The sequence below is a fragment of the Dendrobates tinctorius genome, unplaced genomic scaffold (assembly GCF_039654945.1).
Source record: "Dendrobates tinctorius isolate UK_male_01 unplaced genomic scaffold, ASM3965494v1 ptg000174l, whole genome shotgun sequence".
Lineage (NCBI taxonomy): Eukaryota > Metazoa > Chordata > Amphibia > Anura > Dendrobatidae > Dendrobates > Dendrobates tinctorius.
The window spans coordinates 7,460,814-7,487,840 of NW_027361841.1; positions in this window are offsets into that span (position 1 = coordinate 7,460,814).

Sequence of the window (27,027 nt, forward strand, 5' to 3'; positions counted from 1 at the left end):
AGCAGACATGGAGTTGACAGGCGTGCAGTGGTCGAAGCTGAAAGACCTCTGTAAAGTCCTTCAGTGTTTTGAGGAATGCACACGGCTGGTAAGCGCAGACGACGCCATCCTAAGCATGAGCATCCCACTTATGCGTCTGCTCATGCAAACTTTGACGCACCTTAAGGAGCAGGCATCTGCAGCCAATGTTGATGAGGAGGAAGAGGAGGAGGGAATCCTTGATGACATTCAGCCATTGTCTGCTCAGGGACCTCTCCTGGACGAGGTGGAGGAAGAAGAGGAGGAGGAGGATGATGATGGGGATGATTACTTAGGGGAGGAGGATGCATCTCGTGGGGCAAGTGAAAATGTTGGCGTGGCAAGGTCTGGTACAGGGTTTGTGCGTGACTGGAGGGATGTGGATTTGCCAGAAAGTGCTCCTCCACCCAGCACTCGCAGTGCATCATTGACACCGGGAACATTGGCCCACATGTCAGATTATGCCTTGCAGATCCTAAAAAGGGACCCCCGCATTGCCAAAATGATGAACGATGACGACTACTGGTTGGCCAGCATCCTGGATCCACGCTATAAAGGCAAATTACAAAACATCATGCCACAGGAGAACCTTGACCTAATATTGGCTAATAAACAAGCAACTCTGGTAAATCGGTTGCTTGAGGCATTCCCAGCACACAGCAGCGGTGATGGTTCTCACACGAGCCGTACGGGCCGGGGGCAGCTTGGCAGAGGTGTTCGTGGTGCACACAGCAGAAGTGGCGTTGGAGACAGGGGTTTCATGACAATGTTGTGGACTGATTTTTCAAATACCGCTCACACAACTGGTAATACTGCATCGATGGAAAGTGACAGGAGACAGCAGTTGTCAACTATGGTTACAAACTACTTTTCCTCCCATATCGATGTTCTCCCACACAGGTCATTCCCCTTTGACTATTGGGCCGCTAAACTGGACACCTGGCCTGAATTGGCCCAATATGCCTTACAGGAGCTCGCTTGCCCAGCTGCAAGTGTGCTATCGGAAAGAGTCTTCAGTGCAGCTGGATCAATCCTGACAGAAAAAAGGACCCGTCTGTCAACCCAAAATGTGGATGATCTAACCTTCATTAAAATGAACCATGCATGGGTTTCCTAGGATTTTGTCCCACCTTCCCTTGATGACACATAGGGTGACAGAAAAATGGCTTGCTTTGGTCCAACTCTTCCTGGGACTTGACCTATTTCGCCTTTTGCATCAGCTGAATGTCCAACATCAACATATGCCACTTTCTAAAACTCCCTAACTGTGCTGCCTCCCCCCCATGGCCGGGGTCACCACCTAGCGCACGACACCGTGCGAGTGCCGTTGCCCTGGACAGGTGGGTAGGCCGACTCTTGAGTGCGGGCACTGGCACAGGGTCCCTCATAGTGCAATCAAGTGTCTCTGACAGTGGTGGTGCACACCCGCCGTCAGACACACCGCTGTACTATGAGGGGCCCAGTGCCAGTACCGACGCCCACGAGTGGGCCCCCCTTGCTTGGGCAGGGCCCCAGCATTTGCAATCTTTACCTCTCCCTGCTCCTCCGCTGTGTAATCTGGGCCGTCAAATCCATACTGTGCCTGACACCGTCTGAGCCTGCCTCATGCTGTATAGACATATATTTTGAATGTGTACGCTATCCATACATGTTATCCGGGGATACGGTACCCTTTCTAACCTTTGTGCAATCACGTGCAATCCATACTGGGCCTAACACCATCTGAGCCTGCCTCCTGAGACATATATTTTGAATGTGTACGCTATCCATACATGTTATCCAGGGATACGGTACCCTTTCTAACCTTTGTGCAATCACGTGCAATCCATACTGGGCCTAACACCGTCTGAGCCTGCCTCCTGAGACATATATTTTGAATGTGTACGCTATCCATACATGTTATCCGGGGAAACGGTACCCTTTCTAACCTTTGTGCAATCACGTGCAATCCATACTGGGCCTAACACCGTCTGAGCCTGCCTCCTGAGACATATATTTTGAATGTGTACGCTATCCATACATGTTATCCGGGGATACGGTACCCTTTCTAACCTTTGTGCAATCACGTGCAATCCATACTGTGCCTGACACCGTCTGAGCCTGCCTCCTGATGTATAGACATATATTTTGAATGTGTACGCTATCCATACATGTTATCCGGGGAAACGGTACCCTTTCTAACCTTTGTGCAATCACGTGCAATCCATACTGGGCCTAACACCGCCTGAGCCTGCCTCCTGAGACATATATTTTGAATATGTACGCTATCCATACATGTTATCCGGGGAAATGGTACCCTTTCTAACCTTTGTGCAATCACGTGCAATCCATACTGGGCCTAACACCGTCTGAGCCTGCCTCCTGAGACATATATTTTGAATGGGTACGCTATCCATACATGTTATCCAGGGATACGGTACCCTTTCTAACCTTTGTGCAATCACGTGCAATCCATACTGTGCCTGACACCGTCTGAGCCTGCCTCCTGATGTATAGACATATATTTTGAATGTGTACGCTATCCATACATGTTATCCGGGGAAACGGTACCCTTTCTAACCTTTGTGCAATCACGTGCAATCCATACTGGGCCTAACACCGTCTGAGCCTGCCTCCTGAGACATATATTTTGAATGTGTACACTATCCATACATGTTATCCAGGGATACGGTACCCTTTCTAACCTTTGTGCAATCACGTGCAATCCATACTGTGCCTGACACCGTCTGAGCCTGCCTCCTGATGTATAGACATATATTTTGAATGTGTACGCTATCCATACATGTTATCCGGGGATACGATACCCTTTCTAACCTTTGTGCAATCACGTGCAATCCATACTGGGCCTAACACCATCTGAGCCTGCCTCCTGAGACATATATTTTGAATGTGTACGCTATCCATACATGTTATCCGGGGATACGGTACCCTTTCTAACCTTTGTGCAATCACGTGCAATCCATACTGGGCCTGACACCGTCTGAGCCTGCCTCCTGATGTATAAACATATGTTTTGAATGTGTACGCTATCCATACATGTTATCCGGGGAAACGGTACCCTTTCTAACCTTTGTGCAATCTCGTGCAATCCATACTGGACCTAACACCGTCTGAGCCTGCCTCCTGCTGTATAGACATATATTTTGAATGTGTACGCTATCCATACATGTTATCCGGGGATACGGTACCCTTTCTAACCTTTGTGCAATCACGTGCAATCCATACTGGGCCTAACACCATCTGAGCCTGCCTCCTGATGTATAGACATATATTTTGAATGTGTACGCTATCCATACATGTTATCTGGGGATACGGTACCCTTTCTAACCTTTGTGCAATCACGTGCAATCCATACTGGGCCTAACACCGTCTGAGCCTGCCTCCTGATGTATAGACATATATTTTGAATGTGTACGCTATCCATACATGTTATCTGGGGATATGGTACCCTTTCTCACCTTTGTGCAGTCACGTGTAATCCATACTGGGCGTGAGAACAGCTGGCGAGCTGTTAAGCAAGCTACAGCACCTGTTGTTTGCACACGTAAGTTTTTCATTTTTTCAGGAATGACGGTTAGGCCTAATTCCGGAACTGCGGTTGACCTGCACTTACTGGGAAATCATTGTTCGCGGGTAATAATTGTAATAAGTGATCCCCATCACTAAAGTTGTTCAGCAGGTTATCTGCACCTGTAAGCGACAAACGCTGGCCTTTTCAGTGTAGCGCACATGCAGCCACGGACATGTAAGGGCATGACACACCAGTTATTGGCCAATCTCATGTGCCAGAGCCTCACGTGTCCCTCTAGTAAGCCGGACTCGGACCGCGGGGCATGACGGCGTCTCGTTCGTTAACGGAATTAAGCTTGCAATGTGTGCATCTGTTCTGTAGCTGGCATGGTTGAGGTTTCCCAGGTGGAGTCGAATTTAACCGTAGGCTCCACTCCTGGTGGTGCCCTTCTGGACATTCCTTTAAGGTTCAGCTTTGCAACCATACTGCCCACGTAAAACAAACACTTTGCCTTCATGAACGCTGTTTGGAGGGTCATGACTCGTGGGAATAACGCCGCCCAATCAGTTAACCTGCTAGAGAGATCCTTCATTGCTCCCAAGCATGACATCACACTCCCTAGGAAGAAGGTAATGCCACTGTGGCGACCGTACTCCTGGGGGCGACACAAGTGCACTGATGCCCAGCCACTGCTCGATGAATCTGCTGGTACATTGACCCAGACCACTACATTCCCCTCGCACGCTACCCGGCCTGAATCTGACCCTGATGAAACTCAGGTTACCCTTCCCATATACAGTTCCATCTTACACGGTGACAAAAAGGAAGCTGCAGATGAAAGTGCAGGTTCGGCCCACCCGCCATCAGACACACCACCGTACTATCAGGGTCCCTGTGCCAGTGCCGTCGCCAACGAGTGGGCCCCCCCTGCTTGCCCAGGATCACAGCACTTGCAAAGTTGAAATACTGTACAGTGAGATGGAAGATGGGGACGACGAGGAGTCTAGACTAGTACAGGGATTCCCTAGCGAGGAGTCTTATTTGATTGTTTTCAATGTTGGGACAGCAATTTTTGGGGAGCACTATACTCTGGAGAATGATAGATGGGGCCCACCATACACTGGAACATTCCAAAGATGGACATCAGACACTGGAGCAGCATTTACAGGGCCCATTATACACTAGAGCATTAGAAATGGGGCCCATTATGTTTGGAGCATTATTTGGGCCCATAAGACAGTGGAGCTTCATTCATGGGGACCAACATATACTGTAGCATTATGTGGAGCTCATCATATACTGTTTCAAACATTATATGGGACCAATGATTCTGTATGGAGAAATAGATGGGCCTCGTCATGAGATGTAAAAAGTGAGGTATTTTTCATTGTACTATACCGCTATTTCTCTGCTGCATCGGAGCATGATGAGTTGTGGTATGTGTTAAAGGGGCGCTCTTTCGCCCAGGGCACATGAAAACCTGCAGCCAGCCCTCCCCCCCACAACTTTAGCCAAATAACCCCCATTTTTCAGTGCGTAACTTGTATTATGAAGTTAATTAAGGTTGACAAGCTTAAGTAAGAAGAATTGATGCTTTTGGCATTCAAATGGGCACTGTAGGTGTGTTTCCTGTCCTCCTCTCACTGCCGACTTTTATTCCCCATTGATTTACATTGGGTTTCGTGTTTCGGGACGACCCCGACTTTTCCCTATAATCGGACGATCTTGCTCGACCCGACTTTTGGAAAAGTCGGGTTTCACGAAACGAACCGCGACCCTAAAAAACCAAAAGTCGCTCAACTCTACCCCTAACACCTGAATCTGCACTCCGCTTCGCATTTACTTTTGAAAATGTGCAATACTTGTTCACGCGGCTGCCCATGGGATTTCACAGTTATCCTGTGTATTTCCATCAGGCATTAGCTCAGATGTTAGAATTCCTTGGTTACGGAGACAAAGTCTTACAGAATGTGGATGATTTATTGATTCAAACTGTCGATGAATGTGAACACAGAGAAACCCTTGAAAATGTTTGTCAGGCTTTACAAGAGGCAGGACTCAAAATGAGTCTAGATAAAGTACAATTGATGAAATCAGAGGTTAAATTTCTGGGTGTGTCTGTCTCAGCAGAAGGAAAGAAGCCCATGCATGATAGGGTTAAAGCTATTCAAGCTGTCCCCATACCAACTAATATTACTGAACTCAGAAAATTTTTGGGTCTTATTAATTTTTCCAGAGAATTCATTGAAGATTTTGCTTATTTGGCTAAACCACTGTATGATTTATTGAAAAATGTTGATAATGACTTTGACCCTGTTAATGTAGAGGGAGCCGCCTTACAGGCTTTTGAGGGATTGAAGCGCACCCTTATGGCAGCTGCTGCGTTGATTAACCCTGACCCTTCCCAGCCTTTCTACATTCAGACTCACACCGGTGATATCTCTATTTCTTCTGTGCTCCTACAAAAATGGCCCAAAGAAAGCCCAGAAGTGTCTAGTCAGTTGTATGCCCTAGGTTATTACTCCAGGTTGCTTACTCCCGTGGAAAAAGGATTCACTCAGTGCATGAAGCACCTACTGGGCGTGCACTGGACTATGAATCAAGTGAGACGTATAGTGGGATTTGCTCCTTTAAGTTTAGAAACCCCGCATGTCACTTTAAAAACTCTGCTGCAGAAATTCTTAAACAAATTGAGCAGCGGGGCAAATAATTTCCAAAATTATGGTCCTTCTGTAAAATTAAAGGGCACCAGAGGCTAATTCCTGATCCCCACATCCTTGGCAATGCATATGTAGATCACGCGGCCAAGGAGGCTGCACTCACAGGCGATGACAAATATCCTCAAGAAGTCATCGCTGCAGTCACTGAGAAACCCCAAGAGCCCCCCCCTTGTTTTTTCTCCTCTTCAAGATCTTGTGAAGGCACAGGAGAAGGATGGAGACTCATTTCTGTTCAATTCCCTTGAGTCCCTGCCCATTGAAGGGGACGGGCTAGTGTCTTACATCCCAACAACAATGATTAAGTATTTGCTCAAATTTTCAAGCTCAAAAGGTGATTAAAATGGTTCATATCAATCAGTGTAGACTTCTTAATTATTTTACTGAGATTTCTGGTAAGGACTGATACTCCACTCTTTTTTTCTATTTTCTCCAGGACCGCTGAAGATTTTCATATTCGACTCCTTGGACTATGAACCTATTGGATGATCAGGAGAAGATGTTTCACACTATACAGTGGGACTCTGATAGTGTGAGAGGGGGAGAAGATCAGGAAAATCCAGAAGACAAAGAATGAGAAGAAAAAGACTAAAAGACTTGACTATTGTGCAACTTATTTTTGGGACTAATATTTGAATTATTTTTTTTATTATGTGTTTGTTCTATTTTTAGGGACTTTTGCCTTACACACACACGTGCATAAAGTGCTGAATTACCTCAATATTCTTATTTTCAGTAATTCACCAATGAATATTACAGTCCTGTATGTTGTACTCTGGATAGAGTACAAGAGGGGGACTTGTAAGAGAATGGTCAGCCATAATATACTGAGCGGCCATGTTGTCTCTAGCAGCCATTTTGTTGAAAGTTAGAGAAGGAATCTACTTCTACAAAAGAACTAATAGATGAAGGATGGCAAAATGAGATCATGTCTCCTAGCAACCTCAGCCGATGTGCGTAGAGGAAGATTGGATCGATCAATAGGTTCACAGGTTACCAAATATATGGTCAGTATGCTTATACGTGATGGTGTGGTAGCGAAGAGTAGAGTAGTTAAAATGTCAGGATGTAAGAATTTATGGACATAGATTGGAGATGATGATAAGATTTTAGGACAGTAGCCATAGATACCAATGACTTATGGGTTTTAGTGTTGCTTGGAGAAATGTTAATTAATATCTTCGTATTATGTCATTATATTCTCTTTTCTAAACCACGTTTCTGTAGATTACCATGAAAACGCCTTAGAATTATAATGTTAACGCCCTCTGCGGCAAAATGCAGCTTTCTTTGTTCTGATAATGTATAAGAATTCCCTGTTACTGTCGATCGGGGCCATTCCATCGCCATCATGCCACTGTGCCTCATCATGGCCAGGGCACAGAGCCTTACCATCGCCAGACTTCCTAGCGAATCTCTGCCTGTCTGAATTCCTGTTTTTGCCCGCATATTCCAACTCCTCTGTTATTCTGTATCTGTTTTGCCGTGTATCTCCGAATAAACCTTCAACCTCAGCTTGATAAGAGATCGTCTGTGGAACTTCTTCCCGACTCTTCCAGCTCTCAATAGAACTTTTTCTTACAGCACTAAATAAAAATAACTAATAAAGTGCTAGTGAGTAATGGTGGAACCGTGCGACAAGCAATCTTAAAGAACACATGGGGTTAAACGTCACCCTGTGTGAACAGAAAACTAATTACCCAACTCTGATAGCTACTCAGAGAGGTGAAGAGAGAAATAGAATTGCCCCTACAAAGAATAGTGCAGCTTGGTGCAAAGTAAAGGGGGTTTGGCACTAGACACGAACCCCTGTTAACTTCACAGGGAGGCGTAGCGCGCTCACGGGGAAATAGGCAAACAGTGATCACACAAACAGCAAATGCACTCAACAAACTCCTCTCCGGAGATGCCAGAATTCTAATGGCTAGATGCTTGCTCTGAATTCACACAAAAAAACTCCTCTTCAGAGGTACCGGTATTCTAACGGCTTACCGCCGACCCTGAGCACATGCTGGCAAAGATCATACTGATGCAATGTCCCATGCACACACATAATGTGAATGAAACCAGCGCACCCCTGGGCATCACTGGGAGCCTTTTATACCCAAATCTCCACCCCAAACACTCATGCAGACATTGCCCATGGGCCAATCTGGAGCTGCCACATCACCAGAGCAGCTGAAGTCCGACCACCAATAGGAAGACGCCACATCACGGACATGCCCAGTAGGGTGAGCTCTGAACTTAGACTCCAGAACGTCAAGCCACAACTGCCTATCGATGGTTACCTTAGACTTAGCTGGATAGCCAGCAGTAACCAAACGAACACCTCGACCCTGAGCAAGATGATGAGATTGATGTCTATGATGAGTAGCTCCTGCAGTGGCCGAGCCTGAATGGGAGACCGCAGAGGCAGATAAGGCTTGGAATCTATCCCGTGCAGCAGGATAATCCCAACGCCTAACATTCATCCAGTCATTCACAATGTGTTAGACTTGTACTAATGCCGTCAGCAACGATTTGGATTTCTGGATCACGGAGTGAACTACTTATACGATGGACTACTTGCTAGAGATGGGGTGCACCTTACGAAGACTGGTAAGCATGTATTTGGAAGTCGCCTTGCTACACTTGTAAGGAGAGCTTTAAACTAGAACAACATGGGAAGGGAAGCAAAAGACCAGAAAAAGCCATACACCTGACAAATGCTATTGAGAACTCTGCTATTAGAAGTGGAAAGGAAGAACAAAGACGAAAGAATCTAATTAATAAAAATATTGGAGAAAGAGAAACCAATCACAAACTAAAATGTTTCTATACTAATGCACAAAGCATGGGCAACAAACAAGGAGAATTGGAACTACTAACACAGGAAAAGAAATATGATGTCATTGGAATCACTGAAACTTGGTGGGACAATACACATGATTGGAATACAAGACTAGAAGGATACAATTTATTTGCAAGAAACAGACTTGATAAACGAGGAGGGGGTGTCGCATTGTATGTTAGAAACGCGTATATCTGCACAGAGATTGAAGCTTCAGAGACAGGGAGTTCTGTGGAAACTGTTTGGGTAAGAATACAAGGACAGAACAATGGAAAGGACACCATTGTAGGCATTTACTACAGGCCGCCTGTGCAAGCTGAAGCTATGGATGAACTCTTTATGCATCAAATGGCCAAGTTCTCCAAAAAATATGACATAGTTGTCATGGGAGATTTCAACTATCCAGACATTTGTTGGGAATCTCTCTCAGGCAAAACTAACAGGTCAAGGAAATTCTTATCCTCTCTTGCTGACAACTTTATCTTCCAAAAGGTAAGGGAGAAAACAAGGGGAACTGCTACCTTGGATCTAATCCTTATAAACAGGGAGGAAATGGTTGAGGAGGTAAAAGTGGCTGGGACCCTAGGAGGTAGCGACCATGCTATTTTAGAATTTTGGATAACTAGAGGCGGAAGACCTGTGAAGACTCAGACATCAAGGTTAGATTTCAGAAAGGCAGATTTTAAGGGATTCAGAAAGAGAATTGGAGGGATCCAATGGCTGGATATCCTTAAAGACAAAAATGTCCAGGAAGGATGGGAAATCTTGAAAAATGAAATTCTCAAAGCACAGTTGTTAACAATTCCGAAAAGAGGGAAGAATAGGAAGCAGTTAAGGAAACCAGGATGGATGAACACAGAACTTAAGCACATGCTAAAAAGGAAGAAAAAAATGTTTATAAAATGGAAAGAGGGAGGCATATCTAAAGAAGAATATAATGCTGTCTGCAGAACCTGCAGGGCACAAATCAGATTAGCTAAAGCTGAAAATGAATTGAGGCTTGCAAGAGATGTCAAAAGCAATAGTAAAGGATTTTGGGGATATGTCAAAAGTAAAAGAAAAGTCAAAGATGCTATAGGATTTTTACAAGATGAAAATGATGAAATGGTAAGACAGGATATTGAGAAGGCTGAACTTTTAAATTCCTATTTTGCATCTGTTTTCTCTCAGAAAGGAAATGTAACATCAACTGTTATTCACTGTCCTATTAAGGGAATAGAAGAATCCAGGATATCTATAAACAGAAAGATAGTGAGGAAACACTTAGCTAGCCTAAATGAATTCAAGTCTCCAGGTCCAGATGAATTACACCCCAGAGTACTGAAGGAGATAGCAGAAGAAATTTTTGAACCCCTCTCTATAATCTTTGAAAATTCTTGGAGAACAGGAGAAGTGCCAGAAGACTGGAGAAGAGCAAATGTTGTTCCTATCTTCAAAAAGGGGAAGAAGGTGGACCCAGGTAACTATAGGCCGGTGAGTCTGACTTCTATACCAGGAAAGATCTTTGAACAAATTATTAAACAACATGTATGTCAATACCTGGATAAGAATGAAGTGATTAAACAGAGTCAGCATGGGTTTGTAACTAATAAGTCATGTCAGACTAACTTAATTTCCTTCTATGACGGTATCACTGATTGGGTAGATCAAGGAAATGCTGTAGATATAGTATATCTTGACTTCAGCAAAGCATTTGACAAAGTCTCTCATACAATCCTTATTGAAAAAATGATTAAGTATGGAATGGACAAGGCAACTGTTAGGTGGATTCATAACTGGCTTAGTGATCGGACCCAAAGAGTGGTCGTAAATGGCTGCACATCCAGTTGGAAGAATGTCTCAAGTGGGGTACCACAGGGCTCTGTCCTGGGCCCTGTATTGTTCAACATCTTTATCAACGATTTAGATGAAGGAATTGAGGGTAAACTGATTAAATTTGCTGATGACACAAAGCTAGGAGGGATAGCTAATACTAGAGAAGAGAGAGAGAGGATTCAAAAAGATTTAAATAAACTGGAGAAGTGGGCAGCAACTAACAGAATGGTTTTTAACAGGGAGAAATGCAAAGTACTACATCTGGGCAATAAAAATGGAAAAAGCATATAGAGAATGGGAGGAATAGGGCTAAGTGACAGCACATGTGAAAAAGACTTGGGTATACTAATAGATCACAGACTGAATATGAGTCAACAGTGTGATGCAGCAGCAAAAAAGGCAAATGCAATTCTAGGATGTATTAACAGAAGCATACAGTCTAGATCACGTGAAGTCATTATTTCCCTCTACTCCTCTTTGGTCAGACCTCATCTGGAATATTGTGTCCAGTTTTGGGCACCACATTTTAAAAAAGACATCAACAAACTGGAGCAAGTTCAGAAAAGAGCGACCAGAATGGTGACCGGTCTGCAAACCCTGTCTTATGAGGAAAGGTTGCAGGATTTGGGAATGTTTAGTTTGCAAAAGAGAAGACTGAGAGGAGACTTAATAGCTGTCTACAAATATCTAAAGGGCTGTCACATTGTAGAAGGATCAACTTTATTCTCATTTGCACAAGGAAAGACTAGAAGCAATGGGATGAAACTGAATGGGAGGAGACACAGATTAGATATTAGAAAAAACTTTTTGACAGTTAGAGTGATCAATGAGTGGAACAGGCTGCCACGAGAAGTGGTGAGTTCTCCTTCAATGGAAGTCTTCAAACAGAGGCTGGACAGACATCTGACTGGGATGATTTAGCGAATCCTGCTTTGAGCAGGGGGTTGGACCAGATGGCCCAGGAGGTCCCTTCCAACTCTACGATTCTATGATTCTATGATTCTATGATTCTATGATTCTACTCTGTTCTGCTGGTGCTCTGGCTGGTCTAAAAAATGTGTTAAATGACTCAGAGAAATTGCTTATGTTATTTACACACTCCAACCATTGGCAACAGAGAGCATATCATCATCCTCTTCCTCTCCTGACTTTTGTGTCCATCACCTCGTCCTCCTCAATTTGTTCCTCTGCTCCTGCATCTTCACAAACAATTTGTCTGGTACAATGAGCCCCCCTTGACTGCTGTAAGCCATCCTCTCATGGCACCTGCCTGTGCAACAACAGTCCAGATATATTGTTATCCCTTTCGCATCATCCTCGGTTTCCAACTCTTCCTCTGGGACCATCGCTTCCTCATGCCGACTATTCATAGTGCATTCCGGCATGTAAGTAACCAGAATAGTGATGCTGATGATGGCATCATTAGCGCTAACCATCTTAGTAGCTATTTCAAAACTGTGCAGAAGGGTGCAGATTCTGTCTGCAATGTTGAAATGCGTGTCTGATTAAGGGAAAGGTTGAGGACACAGTTGGAGGCCCTAGAGGAGTTGGAGGAGGCAGAAGCAGTAGAGAAACTGTTTTATATGCAGAGGTTTGTTTCGCAAGCTTTAGGGATTCAAAGATTTGTAGAGCAGCCCCTTGACTGCCTGCCCCCACAGCCACCAGTTACCCAGTGCTCAGTCAGTGAGAAATAATGGCCCTGCCCATGTTTGCTTGGCAGACATAGATTTTTTCAGGGAATGGGTGATGTTGCTGGTGACATGCAGGTGTAGTGCAGACACAGCTTTCTTAGAGAAGTTTTGGCGACTGGACAACTGGTACTGTGGAACTGCGGTGGTCATCAACTTTAGGAAACTGTATCCATCAGGCGGAAAGGCAGCATTTCCTTGACCAACAGAATGGAGAAGGTGGAGTTCAAACTCTTAGCTTTGCCATGTGTTGGAGGAAATGTTCTTTCACGTGACCACAACTGTGGGACCAAGCGCTGGCTGCTGTGCTAGGAGAGAAGGCGGAGTACAGAGAACAGGACAAATTACTGGTCTCTGAGTGAGGAGCATGCAGAGATGTTATGGTGGATTGAGAAAGATGTGCTGTGTTAGGTGACACAAAAGCACCTATAAAAGTGGACTGGCTCTTACTCACCCTGAATGTGGTGGGTAAACAATTGTATTTTCTGCAGCCTGGGACTTGTCTGTGAACACTTGGAATGATGACAGAGGAGGAAAAAGCAGCAGATGGAGATGATGGGTCGCCTGGTGATTGGCGAGGCCCACTAGTCGGCATTTTAGTGCAGTGAGATTACCACACTAAGACATGCTAATCGCGCATGTGATGGTTCATGCATGTAGTCAAATTATTGCAATTTTTGCCTCTCCTGAGTTTTTTTTTTTTGCAAACGTGACTGATAACTTGTGCTGGGTCATCCTTTGCAGTCTCAAAAAAGGCCCAGGCATCCCTTGCAGCTTCTGCAGACAACACACTTGCGACCGGTGCTGGTCACAGCCAGAGTTGGGACTGAGGATGCAATGCTTGTCGTGGTTGCATCACTTCATGTCTGTGTGGGAAGCCGCAACGTAACCTCCTTATCTCCCTTCACCTACTCTGCTGAACTGCTCAACTGCATACCTCTGGGTTCACACCAAGTGGGATCTATAACCTCATCATCATCCTCTCTGTTCTCACAATCACCCTCCTCCTCTTCCTGCCATGACAAAAGTGTGCCTCCAGTAACTGAGTCTTATTAGGATCACCTCCACCTTTAGTGGTTAACGTCTGGTGACTAGAGTCTAGATTCTGCTCTGACCCTACTTCGTATGGTCCCGGATCCAACATGAAAAAACTTGTGCATCAGTAGAGAGATGCCTTCCTTCTCTGGATTCTGTGATTCTTCAGAGCTGAGCTTTGATGCCCGTGAAATAGAATGTGTGAACAGCTCTGCAGTCTCGCCCATCTGTGGTTCTCTATTTCAGTTGGGAGGTTGGAGAGTTGTGACTTGGGGAAAACAAGGGTAATTGGGGTGCCACCTCTGAGAATTGTACTGCTTGTGATGTTAAGGTGGAGGAAGAAGAGAAGAGGCCACTTATTGCAGCACTTGTCATCCACTGAAGCACATGCTCTTTCTGAGCCTCATCTACAAGGCATATCACTGCCAAAGAAAGAAAGTCAAGTAAGCCTGCCAGTATTAGATGTTGTCAGTGGTCTTTGCATAGGACTAGACAGTGTTTGTTCAGTTGAGCTTTCATTCACATTAACACCTAACCAACGTACACATCGAACACCAAGCCTATTCCTCCTTGTACCACAACCTCACTTTTTCCCACTAATGTTGTAAGTAGCCTACCCCTGTGGTGCCCTGTTATTTCACAACCTTAGGCCCACAGCTGTCAGTCACTTGTCACTAAAGGAACAATCACGATTTATTTTCTTAGATAGTGTGCCTGAACAACACTGCTATGCCTAATGACTTTTTAAGTGGAAATCTGTCCTTCTCATTTGCCACAGAAACACAGTTTAAGCACAAATGATATGGAGTAGCTAATTGGGCCCCATTGTTTCACCACTATATTAGGCCTAACAATTTTTAATGGGAAATCTGGCTTTCTGATTTTCCACTAAACACAGTTTTAGCACAAATGATTTGGAGTATCTAATTAGGCCTAGCGGCTGATTTGAAGCATCTTGGCACCATCCAGTTTGAAAGCTATTAGTACCCAGACATGGATTACAGCGTGAGACAGAATGATGGACAGGTGAGGGATATTGTTTTTTATTTTTGTTATATTACAGGAGATGAGTGATTCAATGGAATGGGCATTAGGTGAGTATAACTGTGTTTGTTATTTTTAAATAAAAAAATGAAGTATTTTGCTTTTATTTCAAATAAAAGTCTTTATTCTGTCTATGTGCTATTTACAATATAACTATAGGTTTAGCAATGATTAGGTGTCTTATAGATACCTCTACATTACTAATCCATGGACTTGATGTCACCGGACAATACAAAGATGACATATATTACCCCACCTGCCATCACTACAAGGCAAGTGTAAAGAGTTGGGCAAAGCGCCAGAGTTGGCATATCTAATAGCTCTGCCTTTTCTGGGTGGCTTCAGGCTGCTATTTTTAGGCTGGGGAGGCCAATATCCATGGCCACTTACCAGCTTGAGAATACCAGCCCCCCAGCTGTCTGCTTTAGCAAGGCTGGCTGTTAAAAATGTGGGGACCCCATGACAATTTTTTAATTATTTCTTCTTGATAACCAGCCTTGATAACACTGACAGCTGAGGTTTGCAGACCTCTGCTGTGAGTTTTGCCTGGCTGGTTATCAAAAATAAATATATTTTTTATTATTTATTTAAAGGGCAGGTGTCAGCTGATGAATACTCCTAACAGCCGCTCCTGCTCTCACTCTTATTAGCGGCAGCAGGCACTGCAACATCACCTAATTGACTTCCTCCTCCTTCTCCTCTGATGAGCTACTCAATTGCGTGCCTCTGGGTTCACCCCAAGTGGGATCTACAACCTAATTATCATCCTCTCTGTTCTCCCATTCCTCACCCTGAGAATCACCATACTCCTCTCCCTGCCCTGAAAGCACATTGCAATCCATGTGAACCTCAGGTAACTGAGTCTCATCGGGAACACCTAAACCCTGGGGTTAACATCTGGTGACAAGGGTCTGGATTCTGCTCAGACCCTACTTCATCCAGCCCCAGGTCCAACTGCAAAATATTTTGCCCATCAGTGCAAATATTTTCCTCCTCTTGAGTCTGTGAATCTTTGGAACAGAACTGTGATGCCCATGGAGTAGAATTTGCAAACAGCTCTGAAGACTCGCACATCTGTGGTTCCTCACAGTCAGTTGTGTGGTTGGAGAGTTGTGACATGGGAGGAAACAAGGGTGATTGGGGTGCCCCCTCTGAGGACTGTACTGTGTGTGATGTTACAGCAGAGGAAGAGGAGGAGAGATCACTTGAGGCAGAGCTTGCCATCCACTGGGGCACATTCTGGGCCTCATCTACAAGGAGTATTACTGTGCATCTGCCATAAAAAGGGAGTCAAGTAGCCCATCCAGTAACAGAAGATGTCAAAATGCTGCTGTGCAATTTGTCACTGCAGCAAAACAAACATATTTCTCATTTCTCATATCATCCCTGTCTCACAACACTAAACAGTTATTCAGTACTTTCAATTCTCTCATCATCCCCCAGATCAAGCTCCCTATCCACTCATATCAGCTGAATACTTTGCCTCATTCTTCAACCCCTTTCTGACATCAGACGTAATAATTTGTCCTTGTGCCCTGGGCCTATTTTAACAGGGACGGACTGTTACTTAATTTTGATTGCCCATGCACACAAGTGGTGGCGATCGCAGCTGGGTGCCAGCTGATTCTGATATTCTTCCAAACGCGATTGCAGCATTCTGGGAGCCAACAGAGGGCTAAAAACCCTTCTGCCTTTGGACTGGAGAACCCACGGAGTGACGTGGGGTCCCGATCGTTGCTATGGTGACCAGATGTCGTCACCAGAACTACGAAACTTGCTGATCGTGTGCATTGCATGATCAGCAAGTTTCTCTCTCAGTCCAGAACTGACAGTTTATACAGTATGGGGATGTTGCTGCATCTCCATTCTGTACAAGCGATCAGCCTGCAAAAAAATGATAGTCCCATAGTGGGACAAAGTAATAAAGTTAAAAAAAAGTTAAATAATTGTAAAAATATTTAAAGAAAGCAAAAATATTAAAATCAAAAGATATTGTATCTAAAAATAAATATTTGTATGAAAAAAATATACCTTATATACTCGAGTATAAGCTGACTCGAGTATAAGCCGAGGCACCTAATTTTGCCACGAAAAACTGGGTAAGCTTATTGACTCGAGTATAACCCGGGTATGCACTGTCCCCTCATCTATGTCCTGGTATGCATGGCTCCCTATCCCCTATCCTTGTATGCATGGTTCCCCATCTATGTTCTGGTATGCATGGCACCCCTGTCCCTGTCCTTGTATGCATGGCTCTTTATTCCCTACGATTGTATGCATGGCTCCCCGGTCCCTGTCCTTGTATGCATGGCTCCGCTATTGCTGTCCTTGTATGCATAGCTCCTTATCCACTATCCTTGCATGCATATTTCCTATAAAGAACAAACAAGCAACCTACTTACTTTGCCTGCGCGCCCTCGCTGCATCTCGTTCCGCGTCAGCGATCATGTGGCCCCGCTCATTAAGGTAATGAATATTCACTCCATGCCTATGGGAGTGGAGAGGCGTGCATATTTTTTACCTTAATAAGCGGTGCCATGTGATTGCTCGGCTGGAAATGCTGCTGATGCCGGAACCAATGAGATGCAGCGAGGGCACGCAGGAAGGTGAGTAGGATGTCTTCTGGAAGCCGGTGGCTGTGGGTATCACTGTGCGCACTATAAGAGAAATGAATATTAATTTCTCTTTAGCAGCGGGCACAGTTACAGCCACCTCCTGTGACCTACTGCTCCGCCGCTCCCCCTTCCCCGCCAACCCTCTGGGACAACTGACTCGTATATAAGCCGAGAGGGTGCTTTCAGCACAAAAAAGTGCTGAAAAACTAGACTTATACACGCGTATATATGGTAAACAATAAAAGTACACATATTTGGTATCGCCACGTCCGCAACAACCTGATCTATAAAACTGTCCCACAAGTTAAACCCCTTTAGTGAACACCATAAAAAATATTTTTAAAAACATTGCAAAAAACAAAGCTTTATCATCCTACCACTGAACAAAAAGTAGAATAAAACGCGATCAAAAAGACAGATATAAATAAACATGGTACCACTGAAAACGTCATCTTGCGAAAAAGAAGCCACCATGCAGCTGCACTAGTGGAAAAATAAGTTATAGCTATCAGAATAAAGTGATGCAAAAATAATTATTTTGTCTATAAAATAGATTTTATTTTGTAAAAGCGCCAAAACATAAAAAAGATATAAATGAGGTATCACTGTAATAATACTGACCCCAAGAATAAAACTGCATTATCAATTTTACCACACATGGAACGGCATAAGCTCCCCACCCCAAGGAAAAAAAGCCTCCTGAATTGCTGGTTTTTGTTCATTCAGACTCCCAAAAATCAGAATAGAAAGCGATCAAAAATTGTCATGTGGCCAAAAATTGTACCAATCAAAACGTCAACTCGTCCTGCAAAAATCAAGCTTCACATGACTCTGTATGCCAAAATCTGGAAAAATTATAGCCCTCAAAATGTGGTGATGCAAAAACTTTTTTGCAATTAAAACCATCTTTTAGGGTATGTGCACACGTTGCAGATTGCTGTGTGAAATTTTCCATGCGGAATCTGCATCTTTTGGCAGAATCTGCAGGTCAATTTTCCTGCAGATTTATTGCAGATTTTGTGTGGACTTGGCATGAGTTTTTACACCTGCGGATTTCTATAATGGAATGGGTATAAAAACGCTGCGGAATCCGCACAAAGAATTGACATGCTGCGGAAAAAAAAAAAGCTGCGTTTCCGCGCGGATTTTTCCACAGCATGTGCACAGTGTTTTTTTTCCCATAGAATAACATTGAACTGCAAATCACTTGCAGATCTGCAGCGAATCCGCAGCAGCAAATCCGCAATGTGTGCACATACCCTTAGTGTGTAACAGCAGTCAAACATGATAACATGGTATAAATCTGGTATAGCTGTAATCACACTGACCCAAAGAAAAAAGTAGCCTAATCATTTATACCGCACGAGGAACGGCGTAGAAATTAATGACCAATTCTTCCCTGCTGTTGATTTTTTCATTCTGCCTTTCACAGATTGCAGTATGGCTCGGCACACATTTAACCTGCACGCTGCACGGATCGCTTGCTCCGGGGTTTCCATGTAAATCTCTGAAATACGTGATTCAGATGGAACTTCTGTCTGAAGATTCCATATAATGAGGCAGATGGAGGCACTGTGTACTCCCTAGGACCTGTGATCTGGTGGTGTTCATCTTTTTAGGATTGCATAAAAATGCCATCTGCCACAGTTTTGTGCACTTCTGAAAAGAAGGACACCCCTGAACAGAGGCCAGACGGAGTCCGCAGTAACCCTGCTGCATCTTTATAGTGAATGGATACCTCGAGTGTTTCATCTGAATGATGTAACTCAGAGATTTAGATGGAAAGCCCAAAGTAAATCCTCTGCATAGAGAGCCGTATAATTGTGATCCCAAATATTATGTAAAATGTTGCAAATAAAAGCTTCAACTCAATCCACAAAAAAAGCAAGCTCTCACTCAGGTCAGTCAATTTTTAATGAAAATATAGGAGGCTTCCACGTTACTGGTAGCACAAATGCTCTGAAAAAGTGAAATGGCTCCTCACCTGCCAAAAGAAATTTAGCCATTTCTCTGCTCTCAAGTCCAAATTCCCCTCCCCCTTCTGAGCCCCACAGTGCTCCTTAACCACATATTGCATCCACCTTTGGCATTTCCGAAGCGATGAGAGCCCACCTAATTTACAGGTGCAAGCCTCCAGAAGCACAGGCTGGGTATAACGTACAGGTGACTACAACGTACTTGTCATTACAGCGTACTGGTCACTACAATGACATTTTGCAATTTTCACTTGGCAACATTAATTGCTGCTTGTTTCAAGAAAATACCCATGGAGTCAAAATCATCACTACACCTGTAGATAAATTCCCAAAGGGGTATAGTTTCCAAAATGGGGTCACTTGAGGGGGGATTTTGCTCTTCTAGCAATTAGGGGCTCTTTTTATGAAGTCTAGGAAAATCTGCACTCCACGAGGCAAATAATGCTCTGGTGCTCCCGAGTTTCTCCATATGACTAAATAGTACTGTGCATCCACATATGGGGGATTGTCACGTTCAGTAGAAATTTCAGAGCCATTTTTACCCACTATTTGTGTGACAATGTAAGGCCGGTTTCACATTAGCGCTTTTTAAGCGCACGCACGGCCGGGGGTAGCTCTGCCCCCGAGCCGGCTCTCTGCCCGGCGTGCCCGCCCCTTGCTTATAGCGCCGCCTCCTAGCGGACAGCGGCACCTGCGATCGGCGCACCCTATCTTTAGCATAGGGTGCACAGATCGTGCGCAGGCCGTGCGCTAGTTGCGCTTTGACCTGCGCTGCGCACTTTTGACGGTGCGCCGTGCGCGCCAAAATCGAACTTTTCGGATTTTGGCACGCACGGCGCACCGTCAGAAGTGCGCAGCGCAGGTCAAAGCGCAACTAGCGCACGGCCTGCGCACGATCTGCGCACCCTATGCTAAAGATAGGGTGCGCCGATCGCAGGCGCCGCTGTCCGCTAGGAGGCGGCGCTATAAGCAAGGGGCGGGCACGCCGGGCAGAGAGCCGGCTCGGGGGCGGAGCTACCCCCGGCCGTGCGTGCGCTTAAAAAGCGCTAATGTGAAACCGGCCTAAACATGTTGGTAAAAATTTAATTATTTTTTCTTCTCAGCCCAATAGTATAAAAATTCTGTGTCACATCCGTGTTGTCAATATGATCACTGAACCCCTAGATGAATTCTTTGAGAGGTGTAGCTTGTAAAATGGTGTCACTTAAGGGGGAATTCTGCTGTTTTGGCATCTCGTGGGCTCTCCCAGAGGGCCATGGCACCTGCGAACCAGTGACATCTGGCGCTCCATGCCTTCTTAGGTTTGCACTGTGCCTTAAAAATATTTCCTTATTACATGTAGGGTATTGGCGCACTCAGGAAAAAATGGACCTCAGTTTTTTGTAAAAAAAAATCGTATTTACCCTAAGAAAAATTAAAAACTTGGGGCTAAAACAAAAATTTAGTGGTAAAAATGTAATTTATTCTTTCTTCACTGCTCAGTGGTATTGAATTTTGTGAGGCATATGTAGCGTCAATATGATCACTGTACCACTGGATGAATTCATTGGGGAGTATAGTTTGCAAAATTAGTTCACATATAGGTGGTTTCTGTTGTTCTGGCACCTCAGGGGCTCTGCCAATGTGACATTGCACCTTCAAACCATTCCAGTAAAATCTGAACTCCAATATGGGGCCTATTCCTTTTGAGCCTTGCACTGTGCCTCAAAAATAGTATTCTTCTACACATGGGGTATCAGCATACTCAGGAGAAATTCCACAACAAACTTCATGGTGCAATTTCTCCTATTACCCATATGAAAATGCAAAATTTGGGGCAAAAATAATATTTTTGTGGGGAAAAAGTGATTTTTTTATTTTCACAGCTCAATGTTACTTCTGTGAAGCACCTGGGGGTTCGAGGTGCTCTCCATGCATCTAAATACATTCATTGAGGGTTCTAGTTTCCAAAATAGGGTCACTTGTGGGGGAGTCTCCACTGTTTAAGTTCATGGACTCTCCAAATGGGACATGACGTCCGCTAATGATTCCGGGAAATTTTTACATTCAAAAAATCAAATGACACTACATCCCTTCCTAGCCCTGTCATGCATCCAAACAGTAGTTTTCACTTCTCATTCATATTGGGTATCGGCATACTCAGGAGAAATTGTACAACAAATTCTATGGTGCAATTTCTCCTGTTATTCTTATGAAAAAGCAATTTTTTGTTCTAAACACATATTTGTGAGGAAAATTTTTATTTTTAATTTTATGGCTTAACGTTATAAACTTCTGTGAAGCAACTGAGGGTTCAATGTGCTCACCACACAACTAGATCAGTTACCTGAAGGGTCTAGTTTTCAAAATGTTGTCACTTGTAGGGGATTTTCACTATTTAGGCACATCAGAGGCTTTCCAAATGCGACATGGTGTCTGCCAATTGTTCCAGCAAATTTTGCATTCAAAAAGTCAAATGGCGCTTCTTCCTTTCTGAGCTCTTCCGTGCACCCAAACAGTGGTTTTCTCCATCATATGGGATATTGGCATGCACAGGAGAAATTACACAACAAATTTTAGGTTCCATTTTTTTTTCCTGTAACCCTTGTCAAAATAAAAAAAATTGTTCTGAAGTAAAAAAAAAAATTGTGAAAAATGTTAAATGTTCATTTTTTTCCACATTCCAAAAATTCCTGTTAAGCACCTGAAGGGTTAATAAACTTCTTGAATGTGGTTTTAAGTACATTGAAGTTTTTAGAATGGTGTCACTTTTGGGTATCTTCTATCATATAGACCCCTCAAAGGGACTTCATATGTGATGTGGTCCCTAAAAAAGAGGTTTTGCAAATTTTGTTGTAAAAATGAGAAAATCAATGGTCAACTTTTAACCCTCATAACTTCCTAACAAAAAAAGTTGGTTCCAAAATTGTGCTGATATCAACTAGACATGTGGGAAATGTTACTTATTAAGTATTTTGTGTGACATGTCACTGTGATTTAAGGGCATGAAAATTAAAAAATGGAAAATTGCACAACGCAAGTCAAATCAAAGCAGTTTTACCAATATCATGAAGTACAATTTGTCATGAAAAGCAATCTCAGAATCAGTGGGATCCGTTGAAGCGTTCCAGAATTATTACAACATAAAGTAACAATGGTCTGAATTGTAAAAATTAACCTGGTCATTAACGTGCAAACCACCTTCTGGGGTAAAGGGTTTATGCAGAAGATTGACAACATAAGGCAAAGCCTTTGCCTAAAGTCCTCAAAGCCCTTCCTCATAACTACTCATCTCTCCTCCTCCAAAACCAACTTCTCCACCAGCACAAAAGATCAAATTTCCTCTTTACAATCCCATTCCACTTCATTCCAAACCTTACAACAGTCTTCATCCCAAAACTAACCCACCACTTAAACTTGTCACTACCAACTAATGTCTTCGGAAGCCCTCATGCTTAAGACATACCTAGATCACACCCATCCTCAAAAAGTCCTCACTTGACCCATCCTTTGTGTATAGCTATCACTCCGTATTACTTCTCCCCTATGCCAGTGGAACAACACATCCATTTTCAACTGTCCTCAAATTTATCCTCCTGCTCCCTCTTTGACCGCTTACAATCTGGCTTCTGACCTCACCATTCCACTGAAACTGCTCTGATTAAAGTCAACAACAACCTACTAACTGACAAATCCAAGTGTCACTACTTTGTCCTGCTCCTCCTGAACCTCTCATCTGCCTTTGACACAGTGGACCATTCCCTCTTACTACAGACTCTCTTATCTCTTTGCATCACAGACTTGGCCCTATCTTGGATCTCCTCATACCTAACAGGACATTCAGTGTCCCCCACTCACACACCACCTCCTCATCTTCCCCTATCTGTCAGTGTTCCTAAAGGTTCAATTTTATGACCCCTGCTCTACTCCATCTACATATTTGGCCTGGGACAGTTCATTGAGTCTCACAGCTTTCAGCATCAATGCTGATGACACACAGATCTACCTCTCTGGACCTAATGTCACATCCTTTACTTACTAGAATTCCACAATGTCAGTCCTCTATTTCATCTTTCTTCTCTGCTAAATTTCTAAAAATTAAACCAAATTCATCATCTTTCCACCTTCTCATTCAACCCCCCCAACTGATGTATTCATCAAAATCAATGGTTTTATTCTGATCTCTCCTTCAAATCTGAGATTCAAGACATCCATATGTCCGGATTCTTTTCATGGACTTTAGCTCAGCGTTCAATACCATTGATCCGAATTTACTTCATAAGAAAATGGTAGCTCTTGGAGTCCCTCTCAACTTATGCTTGTGGATTTATAACTTCCTGACAGCCAGGATACAGAGTGTAAAAGATGGACCATTCACTTCGGACACCTTGGTCACAAACATCGGGGCACCTCAGGGGTGTGTTTTGTCCCCGTTACTGTTTTCTCTCTATACGAATGATTGCATCTCTTCAGCAGACTCAGTAAAAATCTTGAAATTTGCCGATGATATGACACTGATTGGTCTCATCAGGGGAAATGCTGAAGACTTGTATCGGAGTGAGGTGGAAAGAATATGTGACTGGTGTAAAGCCAATAATCTTGTACTCAACACTAAAAAAACTGCTGAGATGGTTGTGGATTTTAGGAAAGATCAACATGAGATACTTCCAATCTACATCCATGACGAAGTGGTTCTTAGGGTCACAGAGACCAAATTCCTTGGTGTTATCATCTCTCATGATCTTAAATGGGGGAAAAACGTGGATGCTGTTATAAGAAAAGCACAACAGAGGATGTTCTTCCTGCGTCAGCTGAAAAGATATGGTTTGTCTAAGAATCTGCTGATCTTATTCTTTAATGCTGTCATCAGATCTCTGCTTTGTTCCTCTCTGATAGTCTGGTATGGGGGAGCCACTGCGCATGACAAACTCCGCTTACAAAGGACTTTCAGAACAGCAGAGAGAATTATAGGCTCCCCCTGCCTAAAATCCAGGATCTTTATGATAAGAGTATTCGATCCCACGCATTGAAAATTTCATCCGATCCCTCTCACCCGGGACACTCCTCATTCCAACTACTCCCTTCAGGACGTCGCTTCAGAGTCCCCAAATGCAGCACCAACCGCCATATGAACAGCTTCTATCCACTCTCTGTTCAACAATTAAATCGTCATGTGTAGACTATATACTGTATCTGTCTTGTTAGATGTTACTTGTTGTATCTGTTGTTATATATTATGTTGCCTCTTTGCCACAAAGAATTCCTTGTATATATGTAATATGTACTTGGCGATAATAAATTTGATTGATTGATTGATTGATTGATTTCCCCTTCCTGCCAACTCCAACGTAAAAATATCTCCTGAATCCACAAATTCCTCAACCATGAATCTGTGAAAACACTAGTGCATGCTAGTCCCACAGGACTGCACAAAATTCCTGACATCATGAGACAAGGTGGGCCACCAAAAAGAGCGACTCACCAGATCTCTAGTACCAAAAATACCTGGATGACCAGCCAATGCAGAGCAATGAACTTCAGACATCACTCTCTTCTTCCACTGGTCAGGAACATACAACTTTCCACTGGGGCAACGCTCAGGTTTGTCCTCCTGGAACTCTTGCAGAGCAAGTCTCAAATCGGGCGAGATGGCAGAAAGAACTACCCCTTCGCCTAAGATGGTGGCAGGCTTGGTCACCACAGGAGAATCAGCAAAGAAACTCCTAGAGAGGGCATCTGCCTTGACATTCTTAGTTCCAGGAAGGAAAGAGACCACAAAATCAAAACGTGTAAAAAACAAGGCCCACCTAGCCTGTCTAGGGTTCAAGCGTTTAGCCGACTCTAGGTAAATCAATTTTTTGTGGTCAGTGAGGACCACAACTTGATGTTTGGCTCCCTCCAACCAATGTCTCCACTTCTCAAATGCCCATTTCATGGCCAACAGTTCCCGATTCCCCACATCATAGTTACGTTCAGATGAAGAGAACTTACGGGAAAAGAAAGCACAGGGATTCATTTTAGATGTTACCGGATCCTTTTGGGACAACACCGCTCCTGCACCAATCTCAGAAGCATCCACCTCTACCTGGAACGGGAGTGAGACATCAGGTTGCCGCAGAACCGGGGCAGAGGTAAATCTACGCTTCAGCTCCTGAAAGGAAGCAATCGCCTCTGGAGACCAATTCATCACATCCGCACCCTTCCTGGTCAGGTCAGTCAATGGTTTGGCAATACTAGAAAATTTTGCTATAAATTTCCGATAAAAATTAGCAAAACCCAAAAACTTCTGGAGAGCCTTCAAAGAAGTGGGCTGAACCCAATCATAAATGGCCTGTACCTTGGCCGGGTCCATTTCAATAGTTGACGGAGACAAAATAAATCCCAAAAAAGAAATTCTCTGTACTCCAAAAAGGCATTTTGATCCTTTGACATACAGAGAATTCTCTCTCAAGATCCGGAACACAGTCCGAATATGTTCCACATGAGAATCCCAATCCTTGGAGAAGATCAAAATATCATCCAGATAGATAATCAAAAATTTATCAACAAAGTCTCGGAAAATATTGTTCATGAAGCACTGGAAGACAGAAGGGGCATTAGTGAGCCCAAAAGGCATCACCAGGTACTCAAAATGTCCCTCCGGAGTATTAAACGCCGTCTTCCATTCATCCCCCTGCTTAATGCGGATAAGATTATACGCCCCCCTGAGGTCAAGCTTGGTAAACCAGCAAGCACCTCTGACTCTAGAGCATAGATCCGAAATCAGGGGTAACGGATACTGATATTTAATAGTAATTTTATTGAGGGAACGATAATCAATACAAGGCCTTAAAGAACCATCCTTCTTGGCCACAAAAAAAAAAACGGCACCTAAGGGTGAAGAGTAGAGTTGAGCGAAACGGGTCGGTCAATTTCAAAAGTCGCCGACTTTTGGCAAAGTCGGGTTTCATGAAACGAAACCCGACCCTAGGATGAGGTCGGCCACGAGGTCGGCGACTTACGCGCCAAAGTTGCGTTTCAAAAGTTTGTTTTGCGCTCTTTTTCAGCCAATCAGGATCCACGGACACTGTGGGCAACGTGATGACATAGGCACGGGTCACCACCATCTTTCAGAAGGGCATGCAAGTGATTGGCTTGCTTTGGTGGGCGTCACAGGGGGTATAAAAGGGCGTGCACGCCGACCGCCATCTTACTTCTGCCGATCTTAGCATAGGGAGAGGTTGCTGCTGATTCTGTAGGGAGAGCGTTAGGCAGGGAAGAAGAAAAAAAAACTGCTTCTGCTGCTAGCGATTGTGCCTGTACAACACACCAGTCACTGTGTGTGCAGTGCAAGGGGAGGCTATATTGTGGTGTATCAGTGGTGTTGGTTGTTGGGCTGCCTTCTAAGGCTTCCTGACAGCTGCATTGCTGTTTACCCACTGCTCTGCAAACTGCTTTTTTAAAAGCAATCCCAATTTTTTTTTTTTGTCCTGCTGAGGTACTGAGCATGCATTTTTTCACACCATACAGCGGTGTACGCTCCTCACACAGTACCGTGTAACGGCTGTTATCACAGCCACAGTGAAGCTATCTGTGTCACTCTGTGAGAATAAGTCGAGGACATGTTCCGTTCTTACAGACCTGCACTCTAGGGAGATTCCTATTCTGCCCAATTCTACATACACCTTGTAGTTTGTGATACACTAGCCAATTTCTGCCTGTGACATAGCGCTCAGATATTCAGTGGGCCTCACACAATCCAAAAGTGTCCAGTGTCCACAAGTGTCTGCAGAAATTCAAAATCTCACTTATCCTCTAGT